This window comes from Erythrolamprus reginae, chromosome 3, assembly GCF_031021105.1.
Source record: "Erythrolamprus reginae isolate rEryReg1 chromosome 3, rEryReg1.hap1, whole genome shotgun sequence".
In the NCBI taxonomy this organism is placed as follows: domain Eukaryota; kingdom Metazoa; phylum Chordata; class Lepidosauria; order Squamata; family Dipsadidae; genus Erythrolamprus; species Erythrolamprus reginae.
In genome coordinates, this window is record NC_091952.1 from 177,329,422 (window position 1) to 177,346,211 (window position 16,790).

The 16,790-nt window shown below is 42.2% G+C and overlaps 1 protein-coding gene across 2 annotated transcripts in view; it reads left to right on the top strand.

Annotated features, from left to right (window-relative positions):
- Positions 1-16,790, top strand: part of LOC139164763 (transmembrane protein 14C-like) — a 352,287-nt gene that overhangs the window by 329,666 nt on the left and 5,831 nt on the right. Inside the window, exon 1 of one of the 2 annotated variants that reach the window (XM_070747247.1) lies at positions 16,236-16,319. The exons of the other annotated variant lie outside the window; for it this stretch is intronic. The gene's annotated coding sequence lies outside the window, so the exon portion shown is untranslated. Of the gene's footprint in view, positions 1-16,235; positions 16,320-16,790 lie in introns of those variants that run through there. 2 annotated transcript variants of the gene reach the window in all.

Here is a 16,790-nt window from a genome sequence, read left to right on the forward strand (position 1 = left end):
GGTCTGGCCTCTCTGCAGAGAATAATAATAATTTATAATAATTTATTAGATTTGTATGCCACCCCTCTCCGCAGACTTGGGGGTAAGCACAAGGCAATCTCAAAGTCACCAGGTGTGATCTGACCATTATGGGGAAAGTTGGGGGCTAAATGAAACTCCTCTCTCCGTTCACCTTGCCACTGCCCCAACAAGAACACCAAGTCCAATGTTAGGCTACTGTCCTGAGTCAGCCCAAGAATGACCAAGGAAAGGCCCATGGGCATCATGAAGGCCAAGATCTCCTGGGACAGGGGTAGGCAAAGTTGACTCTTCTATGGCTTGTGGACTTCAACTCCTAGAATTCTTGAGCCAATCATTTTAGCTCAGGAATTTCTGGGAGTTGAAGTCCATATGTCATAGAAGAGACAACTTTGCCTACCCTTGTCCTGGGCCACTTTGGAGGTCTACCCAGGGATGGAAGTTAAAGTCCCCCAGAAGCGTAAGTCTAGGGAACTTCATAGTCAGCCCCAAGATGGCTCCAGCAGCTGAGGCAGGAAAGTTGTTACACAACAGGGAGGCTCCCAACTGCTCCCCTGACCCTAACAGGGGTCAAGAACAGGGGCTCACCACTGGCAGCTTGTGGAGCAGGGCCTATGGTGGCGACGGGAGATTCCCAGATGAATCACTCCTCTGCCCTGCCTGGAGACTTGGCTGGTTGCCACGTGGGAGGGCCTTCTCTGTGGTGGTGTCAGCTCTCTGGACCAGCTACCTCCGGAGATTCATGCCACCCCCACCCACTTATACAACAACCTACTCCACACATTTACCAGCCTTTAGGCCTCCTCCATGTCTCTCACCAGTGAGAGGGAGATCCACCGCCTGGAACAGCTGATTGGTGGTATTCTGGAGGCAGATCCAACAGCCAATCAGCTGCTCGTCCTAAATCCGGCCGTGCTGAAGCTGACCAGGCTGTTTGCTGTTTGCTGCAAGGAACCATAGAAACAATAGATATAAATGTGTTTCTATTTTTTCCCCTACAGTCTATATTGTATGAATAAGAGAAAAATGGTCCTAATTAGGGTGCATAACATTGTGTATATTTTAAAAGGTGCTGATACAACCAGCTGTTATATATATTAATGTTTTCGTAGATTATATATATAATGGGGTGGGGATTGCTCACACACTGTGGTAAAAAATATGAATGACGTGAAGGAAATCGAAAGACTTTTTCCCTCTCTCTTTCTTGTAAGTATACAATGAACTGAATTTAGGACAAAGAAAGAATGTTTAACCAGTTACCTCCCTGTATAAGCTCAGTTTATGTAGAAAATAAAACAAATTCAAAGATTTACATTCTGATTAACACCAACAATACGTATACATAAGAAATGACAACGACAAAAATAAGAAATAAATAATGATGCATATATAAACACAACAGAATATACAAATAATAGATGACTGTCTTAGGGACAAATATGTTGCTTCTATATTCTTGGGCTGAGGGCTCAGATCGTATGGATTACAGCCCTCATGGTGCTTCCCCCTACTCTACTCAGATGGTGCAACTCTCATCACTGAGAAGACTTTGATTCTACAGCGATGGGCTGTGCACTTCCAATCCATATTGAACCACCCATCTTCCATCAACAATGAGATGATTGATAGAATGCCCCAGGTTAGGGGTAGGCAAAGTTGGCTCTTCTATGACATGTGGACTTCAACTCCCAGAATTCCTGAGCTACCATGTTTGGGAGTTGAAGTCCACAAGTCATAGAAGAGCCAATTTGCCTACTCCTGCCCCAGATGGATGTCAACCACAGCTTGGATGCACCCCCGATCAAAGACTGAAACCCTACAGTCCATCAGCCAGCTGTCCAGTGGCAAGGTCCCAGGATCTGACGTGATCTCAGCTGAGGTCTATAAGGATGGTGGTGCGGTGCTTGTCAACAAACCTACTCAGCTGTACCAGTCTTTCTGGAATCAAGCATCCATTCCTCAGGAACTGAAAGATGAGATGGGAAGCAGTTCAACCTGCGAAGACTCTGGGACATCATCAAGATAAAGGAGACTTTGCTACATGACCTCCTCAAAGAAGTTATAGACTGGAAGAGTACTTCTCTACCAGATGTTGAAAAAGTTCTATATTGATCAATACGAGATTGGCTGTCTCTAAAATCAGCCTGATTCTATGCTAGATGTTTTTCCTGCTTCAATAAGTCACAAAGCTTCCGTTGCAAATATCTGTCATAAACCTTACAGATAAGCCAGGTAATTGGTCTATAACAGTGATAACACATCTGTTTTGGCTCAGGTGCCCAAAGGGTGTGTGCATACGTCAGTGTTTCCCAACCTTGGCTACTTGAAGATATTTGGACTTCAACTCCCAGCATTTACTGGCTGGGGAATTCCGGGAGTTGAAGTCCAAATATCTTCAAGTGGCCAAGGTTGGGAAACACTGGCATATGTGATAGTGCGTGCATGTGCCCACATCTATAATGCAATGCCCTCCCCTGTGTGCACATGCGCACAACCCCCCCTGCACATACAACAGGTCTCACTCGACTTCCAGTAGTCCCGCTGGGCCATTTTTCTCTGTCTCCAGGAGGCTTTCCTGAAGCCTGGGGAGAGTGAAAATGGCCAAAAAGAAAGGTAAAATCAGCTGCCCAGTAAGCGTATGTGTATTGGAGCTCACATAGGGCAACACCTCCATACCTTCAGATATGGCTCTGTATGTCACCTATGGCAGGGGATGGGACTTTTTGCCTCCACCAGTTGGACAAAGCTCTTTCTTCCGCAGCAGCGGATCGGCCGCTGCATTCTCTCCCTCGCCCAAAGGCCCCTAGCTCTTTGCTCCAGCCCTTTTGTCACCAAAATCCACATTCAGCCACAGCCTTTTGGCCACATGGGACACTTTGCCGCCATCCAATCAGAACGGTCCTAACAAAAGGGTACTTTTGGAAGGAAAGAATGGGACACTTTGCTCTTTCATACACACACACACACCAGTTGAATGATAAAGATGTAAGGGGCCTCATTGGCCATCTAGTCTGACCCCCCTTCTCATTCAGGAGACTTACAGAATGATAGAGAGGGAAGGGACCTCAGTGGCCATCTAGTCTGACCCCCCTTCCATCTCTATCATTCTGTAAGTCTCCTGAATGAGAAGGAGGGTCAGACTAGATGGCCAATGAGGTCCCTTCCATCTCTATCATTCAACTGGTGTATGTGTGTGTGTGTATGAAGGAGCAAACTGTCCCATTCTTTCCTTCCAAAAGTACCCTTTTGTGACGAAAGGGCTGGGGCGAAGAGCTAGGGGCCTTTGGGCAAGGGAGAAAAGGCAGCGGCCCATCAGTTGCTGTGGAAGAAAGAGCTTCGTCCAGCTGGCGGAGGCAAAATGTCCTAAACCCCCTATGGCATGTGTGCCATAGGTTCACCGTCACTGGTCTATAATTTGAGGGATCTTTCCTATTTCCATTCCAATCCCCCAAGCCTCAGTCCTTCTCCCAGTCTCATCAAGAGCTCTTGCATTGGCATCCTTCAGTCTCGAAAGACCATGGTATCATGCTCTGGATTCCCCAGAACATAAACTCTGGGTAGGTTAGTATGCTGCTTGGGTAACAGTCAAGAGCTCTAAACGCAGACTTAATATGGGAGTCCAGGAGTCTGTGCTCTTCTTTATCAAGTTCCTTCTGAAGTTTCCCCTGATTTCCATAGCAAATCAGCAGCAATGACAACTGGTGACCATACAGGTAGATCTGTCAGATTGGCTGTATAAGTCCTGCAGTATAATTCTTTCTTTTTTAAAAAAAAAAAGTATCTTTATTGAATATTTACATTTAAAGGGACAGAAACAGAGACACACACACAAAAAAATATACGAACAAAAACATCACATACAAAAGCATACAACTTTATACTATATAGGTTACTTTGGTATCAGAACTTAAGCACCTAACAATTAAGATATATACCAGCTATTCTGCTGGACCTTGTTCCTTACAGCCTATCTATATTTTATTCTCTTTTATTTTCTGATTTTATTGTAGACTACACTTTATAAATTACTGTACCTTGTTTCTCTCTCTTTGTGTGTGGGGTTTTTTTGGGGGGGGGGGGTTACATTATTTCTCATTACTGTGAATTGGTATTTCAGTAGGAATCAATGGGTGAGTTTAGCAACTGTTTGTCTGCTTGCTTAGTTGACCATAATTAAAAGGATTTATAAGATTACTCTTTGCTTTTATTCATTTTCTTTTGGACGAGTATACAATGTTAAAGTTTCAATTTTTTTTTGACTTAACCAATACCACCTGTCCCAAGTGTTGTAAAATTCTCTATTGTCTTTTTTCCCCGGAGTTCCAATGTTAACTTGTTCATCTCTGCTACCTTGTATATTTTAATTATCAAGTTTAATGTCGAGGGGGATGTGGTTCCTGCTTCCAATTTTGAGCGTATATCATTCTAGCCGCCATTGTTAAATGTAGTGTCAGATATCTGTCTTCTTTAGAGATTTTGTGCCTGATTATCCCTAGTAAAAAAAGTTCTGGACTTAGTGGGATTTTATTTATTGTAATTTGTTCTAGCATATCCCTAATTTTCCTCCAAAGTTTCTTAGCCACTGCGCACGTCCACCACATGTGGTAATATGTTCCTGGTTTTTCTTTGCACTTCCAACATTTTGGTGAGAGTCTAGGATACATTTTAGCTAATCTGGGGTGGAGGGGCAGAACCTGCAGTATAATTATTTAAAATGTCTTTCCGAGTTTCCTAAAAGAATGATAATGTTCTGTCGGGCTCTCTGGTAGACTCCTCCCAAAAATTCACAGGTACAAATTTCAGACACACATACGTTTGAAAATTCGAAACAATGTTTTTTATAATGAAAATTCACTTAAACTAAGCCCTCTTTTGGTATAGCAAAGAGCACTCATCTCCAAACAAACTGGTAATTTGTACAAATCCCTTATCAGTTCTGTGATACTTAGCTTGCAGCTGTGAGGCAATTCACAGTCCTTCTTCTTTCACAAAGTGAAACACACTTTGCTCTGGTTCAGTTTCAAAGCGGGGGAAAATCAGCACACAAAAAGTCAAAGTCAGTAAAGCAGTCACGAAACACAATGATCAGATAATCCTCCACAATGGCCAAACCCACAGGCTGCTATTTATAGCAGCCTCACTAATTACCACAGCCCCACCCAACCACAGGTGGCCCCATTTTCTTTGATAATAATCTCTCAGTTGTTGTTGCCTATGCATTGCTCTCCGCATGTGTAGCTGTATCATTAACTCTTGTTCTGAATCCAAGGAGGAGCTAGATAATTGATCTCCTTCTGAGCTGTCTGCCACACTCTCCTCCCTGTCACTCATGTCTTCTTGGTCAGAGGAGCCTTCATCAGCAGATTCCACCGGGGGCAAGACAGGCCTGCAGCATGTGGATGTCTCCCCCACATCCACAGTCCTTGGGGTAGGACCTGGGCCAGAGCCAACCACAACAGATAAAATCTAGCAATGGTCCATGGTCAGACAAGTGGATGCTATGTGCCAGAAATAGAAAGAAGCCTAAGATTTGACAGCCTGAAAAATATGGAGATGAAAGATACACTGCTGAAATCATTTACATTATGCTTTTTGTCTCATTAGCTCTTGGTCAGGAAAAGATTCTAGATCTGTGTGTCCTCAATAAGTATCTTTGCTATTTTGCAGTCTTTATTAAGCCATGACTGTGAATACAAGGTCTGTATTTTATGGTGGTCAGAATACTGTACAATTCAAAATTATTGTTGTTCAAAGAGAAGTTTATCATACTCCTACATGAGTGAAGTCACTAAATCTGTGGAATACCAAAATAATGGATTCTTTGCAAGAACTCAGAGCTAAGATTTTTTATTTTATTTGTTTGTTTGTTTGTCAGAACATGTACAAGATAGCACCTATTGGTATAAACATAAAGGAAAGAAAAGTAGATACAGGTAAATTTGAACAATAGGACAGTAAGACGGGGAAGGTAGGCACAATGGTGCATTTATGCACGGCCCTTACAGACCTCTTAGGAATGGGGTGAGGTCGACTGTAGACAATCTAAGGTTAAAGTTTTTGGGGTTTAGGGTCGAAACCACAGAGTTGGGTGGTGCATTCCAAGCATTGATCATTCTGTAGCGGAAGTTGTATTTTCTGCAGTTGAGTTTCAAGCAATTTACATTGAATCTATTGTGTGTTTGGGTATTGTTGCGGTTGAAGCTGAAGTATTCATTGACAAGTAGAACATTGTGGTAGATGATTTTATGAACCACATTTAAGTCAGATTGAAGGTGGCGAAGTTCTAAACTATCTAAGCCCAAAATTTCAAGTCTAGTGGAGTAAGGTATTCTGTTACAAGCAGAGGAGTGGAGGACTCTTCTTATGAAATATTTCTGGACTCTCTTAATTGTATTAATGTCCAATATGCAGAGCAGGTTCCAGATAGGGGAGCTGTATTTGAGAATTGGTCTAGCAAATGTTTTGTATGCTGTGATTAACAGTGTAATATTGCCAGAGAAGAAGCTACACAAGATTAGATTAACAACTCATAGTTCCTTTTTGACTATTTTGTTACAGTGGGCTCTGGCACTTAGGTAATTAGATATGAGTACTCCATGTAAATATGCAAACATTTAACCTGGCAATTTCTGTCATTGGAATGTCAGATGGTCTTTCATTCACACAAAACCAAGCAGAGATGTAAGCAAGCCTGTTAATGGCAGATGGTCACTATAAAAGGATGTGAAAACCTGAAATAGAATTATAAACTTAAGGTGGTTTCCTGACACTGTTATATATTCAGTAAGACTGATTTGATTTCTTGCCCAGTAAGTGACTTCTGCTGGATTGTTAGCACAAGGTACATGGTTGTTAGGGTTTGCCATTGTAAACTACCTATTGTACTCTCTTGTACTATCACTTTAAATATTTTGGGCTGGTTCGCCATAAGAGGGCGCCAGTACTCCTTCCCTCAATGATGCTTTATCGCTCATTCGCTTTTGCTTTGCCTTGAGGGGGGAGTGTATTTGCTTAGTGCTTGTTATGGATTGTTTCTGTTTTGTATATATGTAAATAGTACTTATTAAGCATAACTAAGTCTGTGTCTTTTTATTTGGCTTTACCACACATCCACACTCTGTTAAAATTCTCTGCTAAGTGTATGTCAAAGGTCTCATAGCCTAGCTATTATTATTATTTATTATTTATTGGATTTGTATGCCGCCCCTCTCGGCAGACTCGGGGCGGCTAACAACAGCAGTAAAACAGTACAACAAAATCCAATACTAAAAAAACAGATAAAAACCCATTATATAAAACCCAATCATACATACAAACATACCATACATAAAATTGTGAAGGCCTAGGGGGAAAGTGTATCTTAGTTCCCCTATGCCTGGCGACAGAGGTGGGTTTTAAGCAGCTTACAAAAGGCAAGGAGGGTGGGGGCAATTCTAATCTCTGGGGGGAGTTGGTTCCAGAGGGTCGGGGCCGCCACAGAAAAGGCTCTATACCGAGACATACCAACATGGATGATCATTTCGTACAGAGCTGTTTAGGTTGAGCCAAATAAGCCATCTGTGATAAAGACCTGCAAAGGTAGACTTGTAATATGTGGAATAATCTACAAAGGAAATCACTCATCCTTTGGGGGAGGAGAATAGGTAGAAATGATGCAAGATATACAATGTGCTGTAACCTGGTCCTATAACTAACATTGAATTCAGCTCCAATTTATTCATTTATTTATTTATTTATTTATTTATTTATTTATTTATTTTATTTATTTATTAGATTTGTATGCCGCCCCTCTCCGTAGACTCGGGGCGGCTCACAACAATAACAAGAACAATGTAAAAATAAATCTAATAATTTAAAAAACACTAAAAACCCCATTATTAAAAGCAAACACACACACAAACATTCCATGTATAAACTGTATAGGCCCGGGGGAGATGTGTCAGTTCCCCCATGCCTGACGGCAGAGATGGGTCTTAAGAACTTTACCAAAGGGAAGGAGGGTGGGGGCAGTTCTAATCTCCGGGGGGAGCTGGTTCCAGAGGGTCGGGGCTGCCACAGAGAAGGCTCTTCTCCTGGGTCCCGCCAAATGACATTGTTTAGTCGACGGGACCCGGAGAAGGCCAACTCTGTGGGACCTAACTGGTTGCTGGGATTCATGCGGCAGAAGGCGGTCCCGGAGGTATTCTGGTCCAATGCCATGAATGGCTTTATAGGTCATAACCAACACTTTGAATTGTGACCGGAAATTGATCGGCAACCAATGCAAACTGCGGAGTGTTGGTGTGACATGGGCATATCTTGGAAAGCCCATGATTGCTCTCGCAGCTGCATTCTGCATGATCTGAAGTTTCCGAACACTTTTCAAAGGTAGCCCCATGTAGAGAGCATTACAGTAGTCGAACCTCGAGGTGATGAGGGCATGAGTGACTGTGAGCAGTGAGTCCCGGTCCAGATAGGGCCGCAACTGGTGCACCAGGCGAACCTGGGCAAACGCCCCCCTCGCCACAGCTGAAAGATGTTTCTCTAATGTGAGCTGTGGATCGAGGAGGACGCCCAAGTTGCGGACCCTCTCTGAGGGGGTCAATAATTCCCCCCCAGGGTTATGGATGGACAGATGGAATTGTCCCTGGGAGGCAGGACTTACAGCCACTCCGTCTTATCCGGATTGAGTTTGAGTCTGTTGACACCCATCCAGACCCCAACAGCCTCCAGGCACCGGCACATCACTTCCACTGCTTCGTTGACTGGACATGGGGTGGAGATGTACAACTGGGTATCATCCGCATACTGATGATACCTCATTCCATGCCCTTGGATGATCTCACCCAGCGGTTTCATGTAGATATTAAATAGCAGGGGGGAGAGGACCGACCCCTGAGGCACCCCACAAGGGAGAGACCTAGAGGTCGACCTCTGACCCCCCACTAACACCGACTGCGACCGACCAGAGAGGTAGGAGGAGAACCACTGGAGAACAGTGCCTCCCACTCCCAACCCCTCCAGCCGGCGCAGAAGGATACCATGGTCGATGGTATCGAAAGCCGCTGAGAGGTCAAGAAGCACCAGGACAGAGGAGAAGCCCCTGTCCCGGGCCCGCCAGAGTTCATCCATCAACGCGACCAAAGCAGTTTCCGTGCTGTAGCCGGGCCTGAAACCGGACTGCTGGGGACCTAGATAATTGTGGCACAGATGAAGTAAAGAGCTTCAAGAGCATAAAATACTGAACTAATTCATTACTAACCTCTGCTGATTCCATGTTTCCTTTTTTTTTTGTACTTCATTTTTATTTTATTTTGTTTGACTTACAAAACATTTAAACAACATACAATACAACATTGAACATTTACGATTTATATATTTACAAGATTTATTTTTTACAATTCTATTTACTATACCTTTTTCTTAACTTCCACCCAGTTGTATATTTTTCCCCACACTTTGTAATAGTCCTTATTTTGTTGGTTTTGAATCTCATATGTTAATTTACTAAATTTGGCGCAGTCTAATATTTTTTTAATCACCGTTTCTTTGTTTGGAGTCTTATCTTGTTTCCAAACTTGTGCATATGCTAATCTTGCAACAGTAAGTAAGTAACTACAAATATATTACACGTGGCTAGGGGAGAAGAAAAAATGGTTGTGCAGGAATGCAATCTTGCGCTATTTCAGGACAATGGGGATATTTATTGCTTGTCTTCTGCCTGTCAGCTCTTTCAAAAGCTTTTGAGAAGCCAGCTTCTCATATTGTTTGGTACATAATGGAAGTCCATTTGATTAGATATGATCAGATGTCAATTGAGCTTCCCACTTTGTCACTAATGGCCATTGATCCAGTGCAGATTGCACAGGAGGATTGTGTACACTTCAAGTCAGTGTTGACCGCTAACAACTGCTGGATTAATCTCTGCAATTTTCCTGGCAAGATTTCAGAAGTGGCTTGCCATTCCTTCCTTCCTTCCTAGGACTGGAGGAGCAATATTTGCATTTATGTCTACTGCAATCTCCCTACAGTTATGTGATTGTGATTTGGGTGCTTGGCAACCATTGCACATTTACAATAGTTGCAGCATCTTACAACTGCATGGTTGCTGTTTACTATTTTTCCAGCCAATTTTCAATAATAAGTCAATAGGAAAGATGGCAGGGAAAGGTCACAAACCAGAGTCAGGTAACAACCACAATTTAGCTTAGGTCACTTAGCAACCATGACACAAAAAAACATTTGCACAATGGAATCAGCTGTGGTCATGTGATGTCTCATTCAACAATTATTTATTTATTTATTTATTTATTTATTTATTTATTTATTTATTTATTTATTTATTTATTTATTTATTTATTATATTTGTATGCCGCCCCTCTCCGTAGACTCGGGGTGGCTCACAGCAATAATAAAGACAATGTAAAAACAAATCTAATAATTTAAAAAACAATAAAAACCCCATTATTAAAAGCAAACATACACACAAACATACCATGTATAAACTGTATAGTCCCAGGGGAGATGTCTCAGTTCCCCCATGCCTGACGGCAGAGGTGGGTTTTAAGAAGTTTACGAAAGGCAAGGAGGGTGGGGGCAATTCTAATGTCCGGGGGGGAGCTAGTTCACCAATTAGTGAAGAATTATCTGGTACCATAAATCAAGGACTACCTGTAGTTTACTTACTGCTGAAAATCCAGAGGATAAAATGGATAACATAGTGCCTCCTATTGTACAGTAGCAATTATAGCATCTGATAAAGTGATTATTTTTTTGTTATCTTTGAAACATAAATGGTTAATAGAGATAATGGTATGTGGGGATTACCTTAGGAGAGACGAGACAAAAAGGTGTTGCCTACCGAACAGTCTGATAAAAGATCTCATATCTTGTAGCTGGATGTAATTGGAAAAAAAGGCTCAGACTCTTCCTAGTTTCTTGGCATGTAAAAAGGATGGCAGGAGAATTGTACTTTAAGACTTGCAATAAATTCTGCAATAAAGCAGAAATACCTTCATTATCTGGTTGTTTCCTGTCTAGCTTATCTAGTAAGGCTGACAATCTGAACGTCATATATAAACTGGTTACTTGAGGCCTCTGTTCTTGAATCATCTTCAGAAAATGCTCTTTAAGGCTTCCACAGACTCCAAAAGCTGCACTAAAACACGTCCCATTTTAACATGATTTTCAGAGACCACCAGATGCCACATAATGAGAGCCTGATCTTCTTGTAGGACTTCTAAAGTGTCTGGAGGCCAGGCAAGATCACACACCCTCTGCCCCCTCCAAAAATCGTACAAGAACAACAGGAGCGCTTTTGAGTATAGTTGTCAAATGTTGATAAGTGCTGGTGCATTACACAAAATGTAGCATGTCCGCTTTACACGTGTCATGGGTTTGATATCACTGGATTAGATCACACCCAGTTCTTATGTGTTAGAAACATAGAAACGTAGAAGTCTGACGGCAGAAAAAGACCTCATGGTCCATCTAGTCTGCCCTTATACTATTTTCTGTATCTTATCTTAGGATGGATATATGTTTATCCCAGGCATGTTTAAATTCAGTTACTGTGGATTTATCTACCATGTCTGCTGGAAGTTTGTTCCAAGGATCTACTACTCTTTCAGTAAAATAATATTTTCTCATGTTGCTTTTGATCTTTCCCCCAACTAACTTCAGATTGTGTCCCCTTGTTCTTGTGTTCACTTTCCTATTAAAAACACTTCCCTCCTGGACCTTATTTAACCCTTTAATATATTTAAATGTTTCGATCATGTCTCCCCTTTTCCTTCTGTCCTCCAGACTATACAGATTGAGTTCATTAAGTCTTTCCTGATACGTTTTATGCTTAAGACCTTCCACCATTCTTGTAGCCCGTCTTTGGACCCGTTCAATTTTGTCAATATCTTTTTGTAGGTGAGGTCTCCAGAACTGAACACAGTATTCCAAATGTGGTCTCACCAGCATTCTATATAGCGAGATCATAATCTCCCTCTTCCTGCTTGTTATACCTCTAGCTATGCAGCCAAGCATCCTACTTGCTTTCCCTACCACCTGACTGCACTGTTCACCCATTTTGAGACTGTCAGAAATCACTACCCCTAAATCCTTTTCTTCTGAAGTATTTGCTAACACAGAACTGCCAATACAATACTCAGATTGAGGATTCCTTTTCCCCAAGTGCATTATTTTACATTTGGAAACATTAAACTGCAGTTTCCATTGCATTGCTTTGACCATTTATCTAGTAAAGCTAAATCATTTACCATATTACAGTGTTTTTACTTTTGTTTGTTGTTATGTGTTTTGTGTGAAAACAAAATGGGTTGCTTTCTTTTCACGTAACTTCTACTTATTTGCTCGGCTTTTTTAGAAAAACGGAAATGACAGCAGAAATCTGTAGTTTCACCTTTTGTGGGAACATCTGGCATCTACCCTACAGGCTAAGAGCATAAATAGGTATGTCCCTTTCACTGGTGGGTTCTAAAACTCATTGCTATCAGTTCATGTGTGTGCTCACTCCCATTTGCAACACTTCTGAGCATGTGCAGAAGCATACTGGGTGAGTGGGCGGAGCCTCCCCTTGCCGCCACCGGTTTGCAGAACTAGGCTGAACCAGGAGCAACCAGCTGTTGGTCCCTTTCCAGAGGTTTGACTTTAGCCCACTTTACTTCTTGCTGTTGGCCACGGCTGATTGTCGTTTTGGACAGATGAAATTCAACAACATCTGGATGGTGAGAGGATGCTCATTCCTGGGTTAAGAAGGCTATCTAGCTCCTATTCCAAACCACTCATACTGTTTAATCACTTTTCTTCTTTACTTTCTTTATTACTGCAGGGGAGGAAGGTGTTGGTTAAAAAAAAATTAAGATGGTAGCTGCTGCCATCAGTGTTCCCTCTAATTTTTTTTTTGGGTGGGCGGAAAAGTATAGTGTCTGAGTGGCAGTCCCTTCGGGACTGGGAGGCACAAATAAATAAATAAACAAACAAAAAACCCACCCTGTTTTGCCTCAGAGAATTTCAAAATAAAATACTGTACTGTGTGTCTATAACAGTGAGCTCATAATAGGGCAACTCTATCAATATCAAAATGCCACTTAAATAGTTGAGCTAGTTTCAAACTAGATTTTGATTTTCTTTCTCTCTTCCTTACTCCCATTCTTTTTCTTTCTCTTTTCCTTCCTGTCTTTTTTCTATCTGTTTCTCTCTCTTCCTCTCTCTCTCCTTCCCTCTCACTCTTTCCCTCTCGGCTTCTGGGCAGGTTTGGAAAACTCTGAGTTGATGATGATTTTTAAGTGAGCGATTGCTCACTGCTCAGCTTAGAGGGAACTATGCTGGGGGTCGGGACCCCTTTGGGGGGTCAAATAACCGTTTCACAGGGGTCACCTAAGACTAATTGAAAGGACTAATATCCCATGGTGTTAGGAACTGAAGCTTCTATTCTGGCACCTTGGAACATACGTATTTTTACAATCCGACCAATCAGGCGTTTACAGTGGGGGTGTCCCTCTGACCTTCCTGCCAATCAGCTTAAAGCTTTGTTGGGAGAATTGGTACTAGACTTATGGTCGGGAGTCACCACAACATGAGGAACTGTATTAAGGGGTTGCGGCATTAGAAAGGTTGAGAACCACTGCTGTAAATAAAAGCATTAGGTCAGAAATCAGAAGACCCTGAGTTCTGCCCTGCCTTGGGAATGGAAGCCAGTTAAGGAAACAGATTAACCAAGTTGGAAGGGACCTTGTGGGTCACCTAGTCCAATCTCCTGCCCAGGCAGGAGACTCTTACATCTGCCTTTACCTAGGATTGGAGGCAATAGCTCCATCTCTAGGCCACAGCAGCTGAGATAATTAATATAATAGCTAATATAAGAGCCTCAGTGGCGCAGTGGTTAGAGTGCAGTACTGCAAGTAACTTCTGCTGATCACCAGACCCAGATTGTTGGAGGCAATACTGTATGCTTATTCTCTGTAAACCATTTAGAGAGGGCTGTAAAGCACTGTGAAGCAGTTATATAAGTCTAAATGCTAACACTTATATAATATAGCTGAGATACGCTGAGATAAGCAGTTATATGACTCTGGGCGAGTCACTCTATCTCAATCCAAGGAAAAAGGCAAGGACAAACACTTCTGAGAAACAATTACTGTACCAGGAAAACCATATGAGCAGGCCAAGAGTGACTCAAAAAGGATTTTGTCTCCTTAGATTTTGTCTATGGAGAGTCTCAGACATCCAGGTCATGGCTGTGCCAAAAGTGTTTATTTTTCAAAAGGCAGCTGGACTTGGGTTTTTCATTGAAGAGGTTTTGGTTCTCATCCAAGAAACGTCTTCAAGAATTGAAAAAGCTTCTCGGATGAGAAGCAAGACTCCTTCAAGGAAAAACAAAGTCCTTAGCTGCCTTTTGAAAAGGAAAAAAACACATTTAATTTGAGCAGGTGAGAAAATTATTATTATTATTATTATTATTATTATTATTATTATTATTATTATTATTATTATTATTATTATTATTATTATTTTATTATTATTATTATTATTATTATTATTATTATTATTATTAGTAGTAGTAGTAGTAGTAGTATTAACAACAACAATAACAACAACAACAGAGTTGAAAGGGACCTTGCAGGTCTTCTAATCCAACCCCATGCTTCGGCAGATGGTTATCCAACATCTTCCTAAAAGCTTCCAGTGTTGGAACATTCACAAGTTCTGGAAATAACCTGTTACACTGATTACTTGTTCTGTCAAGAAATTTCTCCTTAGTTCTAAGTTGCTTCTCTCTGTGTTGTTTCCACCCATTGCTTCTTGTTCTACCCTCAGGTGCACTGGAGAATAGCCTGACTCCCTCTTCTTTGGGGCAATCCCTGAGATATTTAAACACTGCTATCATGTCTCTCCTAATCCTTCTTTTCATTAGACTAGTCATGCACAGTTCCTGCAACCGTTCTTCATATGTTTTAGCCTCCAGTCCCTTAATCATCCTTGCTGCTATTGTCTGCACTCTAGATCTAACCATATCGTTCTCTTAGCAACAATCCAAAGGTGATTTCTCGCTGCCTTCCTTGGGGAGATTTTTTCCCACGTCTCAATCTAATTGACAACTGCAAGAAAAACAATGTTCTAGCCCTCTTTCCATTACTGTACTCAAGGACAGTTCTACTACTAGTCTTTGAGATCAGCCACAGTTGAGTGCTGCCACCTACCGTTATATTACACACACCTATGGCATTATATGCTATTGTGATGCATACCTTTTCGGCAAATTTAGCATTCAGGATGTATTCTGAGACTCCCACGGGAGTTGGGTGGCATACAAATTCAAATGGATGGGGAGAGGGTGGGGAGAGAGATGATACACACACACACACACACACACACACAGAGAGAGAGAGAGAGAGAGAGAGAGATGGTATATTTGACCCCTATGACAATCATTAAGTGTTGTACCTCATCATTCTTGACAAATGTATCTTTTCTTTTATGCACACTGCAATGACAAATTCCTCGTGTGTCCAATTACACTTGCTCAATAAAGAATTCTATTCTATTGTATTCTATGATAGACAGATAGAGATGGATGGATGGATGATAGGTAGGTAGGTAGGTAGGTAGAGATAGATAGAAGAGATAGATAGAGATAGAGATAGAGAGAGAGAGAGAGAGAGAGAGAGAGAGAGAGAGAGAGAGAGAGAGAGAGAGAGAGAGAGAGAGAGAGAGAGAGATGATATGGTATATTTGACCCCTATGACAATCATTAAGTGTTGTACCACATCATTCTTCACAAATGTATCTTTTCTTTTATGCATACTGCAATGACAAATTCCTCGTGGGTCCAATTATACACTTGCTCAATAAATAATTCTATTCTATTCTGTTCTATTCTATTCTATTCTATTATATGATAGACAGATAGAGATGGATGATAGGTAGGTAGGTAGGTAGGTAGAGATAGATAGATGATAGATAGACAGACAGACAGACAGACAGACAGACAGACAGACAGACAGACAGATAGAATTTGTGATTCAACGTCATATTTTCCAAACAAACAACGTTGAACTGGGGGAAACTCGGGGCGATAGTAAAAGATCAGAGATCCCGTTGCATTTCCGACCAAGCAGATTAAGGGAGCGTTCCCCCCACCTTTTTTTTGTTTACTCAGGGTTGGGAAACGTCGGAGGCGTTGCTGCTCGCCCGGTTCTGAGCCCGCCTCGACGCGACCTACCGCGAGAGGAGCCGGTGGGCGGGCATTGGAGCGTCGCTTCGTTCGCCCCGGTTTCGTTCCTTGCAAGCTTGACCTTTGCTGGAAGGTTAGTCCGGATTCTCCCCTCGCGTCGCTTCTCTTTTGCGCGCCCCCTGCCCACCCCCAGCTTCAAGTTGCCTTTTAGCGGGAGGGAGACGGGAAATAAACGAGCTCGGTGTGACTAAAGGAATTTGGAGTGGCGGGTTTTGTTTTCAGGAGAAATGGGGGAGAATTTCAGGGACAAAATCGGAAGTGGGGTTGTTGTTAAAAAAAGTGTTACTTTAGTTGCACAGGTAGCACGGCGACTTTCCCATTTGTGCACTCTAAACGCGCATCTGGCAAGTTGCACGTCTCTGGCAAAAATGGTCAGGGACAGGAAACGTGCACCTGGCAAAATGGGTCGGGCATAGAAAAGTGGTAGTCACCTGTCTTTCTCTGCCTTCCTTCCCTTCCTCCTCCACTTCCTCTTCTTCTTTCCTCCTCCTCTAGCTTGGGAAGCACCGCTCCACCATATCTGTGGACTTTCCGCCTTTCCCTG